This window comes from Callospermophilus lateralis, chromosome 3 (assembly GCF_048772815.1).
Source record: "Callospermophilus lateralis isolate mCalLat2 chromosome 3, mCalLat2.hap1, whole genome shotgun sequence".
In the NCBI taxonomy this organism is placed as follows: domain Eukaryota; kingdom Metazoa; phylum Chordata; class Mammalia; order Rodentia; family Sciuridae; genus Callospermophilus; species Callospermophilus lateralis.
The window spans coordinates 199,170,565-199,172,592 of NC_135307.1; positions in this window are offsets into that span (position 1 = coordinate 199,170,565).

Below are 2,028 nucleotides of genomic sequence, written 5' to 3' on the forward strand. Positions count from 1 at the left end.
TGCACGGTCCGGGCCGCGGGCGCCTCGGGTGGCAGTCTGAGCGGTTCCTTCGCCGCCACGGGCTTCGCTTTGCCCGGTCTGGGTCGGTCGCCGGGACTTCTGTCATATTTTTCTCCCGCTTCCTCTCCCTCTCTCTCGCGGGTTTTGGCCGCGGGGCTGCGGGGCTTCACCGGGCGGGCCAGGCGGGTGTGCTCGCCCGGCCTTGCCGCATTGCCTCTTCGGGGGCCCGCTGCCCGGGGCTTGTCCTGTTGGCTACGCCCGGCGTCCTTCGGACGTGTTCCCCGTCCGCCCTTCCCCACCCCCTCCCCGGTCCTGCTCGCTGGGGATGGCGGTCCCCGTCTCTTGTCTTTGCCTTCGTCAACGAGGGTCGACCAGTTGTCCCTAGGGGCTCTGGATCTCGGTGATGGGCTCGATTTCGCGGTCCGCTGACCGTGACTGTGTTCAGGGAAGGCGGCAGTGGTGAGTGAACTGTTCCCCGTTGCCCCGGTCGCGATTGTTTTGGCCCGAGTTGGCCGTTTTCTGCCATCGGGTAGGTGCTGACACGTTGTCCTCTGGCGGCACACGCCAGAGCGAGGGAGCTTGGGCCTCCGGGTGCGTGCGGGGCTCTGGGCTGATGGGGTGGCCCGGACCCGTTCCCTCTTGAGCTGCTTGCCTGGGCCTGCGTGCGACGGCTCTTTGGCGCACCTGGAGCGCCCTCGCGGTGGTGCCGCCTCTGGCCGGCCGGCCTTCTGGCGCCGGAGGGCGGCGGGGGTAGGTGGCGGGTGGTCCTTTACCGCCCGTGCGCTCCTCGCTGCGGGCACCGAGGGTGGCGTGACGACGCTTGCTTCCATGGCTCCGAGCCGCGTGTCAGGCGTTCCCCGTTCCGTGTCGTCGGCCGCTCTCCCTGGGGTGTGGGGCCGGCGAGGCCGTAGCAGGCTCCTCTTAGAAGCGGTCCTCGCCGGGTCTCCCCCTGCTCCCTGGGCCTCTCCCGCCCACTCTGCTGATCGATGTGGTGACTTTGCGCTCTCCTGGGCCGGACCAAAGCCGCGCCAGGCGAGGGACGGACATTCATGGCGAATGGGCCGACTCTTCTCGTCCTGCCCGCGGGCCCCTCGCCTTGCCTCCCCGCCCGTTCGCGGTGCGGGGAAGGGCGGGGGTGCGGAATCCGGCCTCGACCTCGCTCCTGGGGTCCTCTGACGTAGCGGGTGCTTCTCGCTCGCCGCCCCCCCTGGGCGGCCAAGGGCCGTGTGTGTGGCCCTCCCCGGCGCGGGGAGGGCTGCCACCGTGCTGCCTCGGCGCGACGGTGCGCCTCTGCTTCGGTGCTCCTGGGGCGCTCCGGGTTGTTTCCTGAGGTGCCTGAGGCTGAGCCGGTGTGTGCTGCTCCCGATCCCAGTGCCGCTGCCGCGGCCGGCCGCCGCCTCGCTGTCGGTCTCGCCCCGTCTGTGGGGGTTTCCGAGGCGAGTGCCTGAAGGGAAGAGCGGTGTCGCTTCTTTCGGGGGATCGAGGCGGTAAGCTCGGCAGCGTTGCCCGCTCCCTCTCCGGGGGGGAGGGTGTCGCGTTGTCGTCCCCAGCGCCGAGTGGCGTGGGGAGTGTTAGGCGAGCGGGCGCCCGGGCGCTCTTCCCTCTCTCCGGTGGGGGAAGGAGACGTTGCCCGGGCGTGTGAGCGATGGTGGCGGGACGCCGAGCTGGGGCCGGTCGGGCCCCCGAGGCGATGGGGCTTTGGGTGTCCCCGGCCGCGAACGCTCAAGAAGCCTTGTGCTTGCCTGTACCGCAGATCCCCCCTCGTTGTCTCGGCGGCCGGTTGGCAGAGGGGCTGGGTTGGGTGCGGCCCACCCTCAGTGAGGAAGTTTCTCTAGCGATCCGTGAAGGGCGTGCCTTGTGTGGGGGTACCGGATTCCCCCGTTGGCCGCCCCCTGCTTTTTGCGCTACGCTACCGTCGGTGGTGTGTGTAGGCGAGAGTCCCCCCTCCCCGCCGTCTGGGAGTGCAGGGGTCCGCCGGCCCCCCGCGGGTGGGGGCCGAGCGCCTGCTCTTTGTGCCTACCGCGGCCC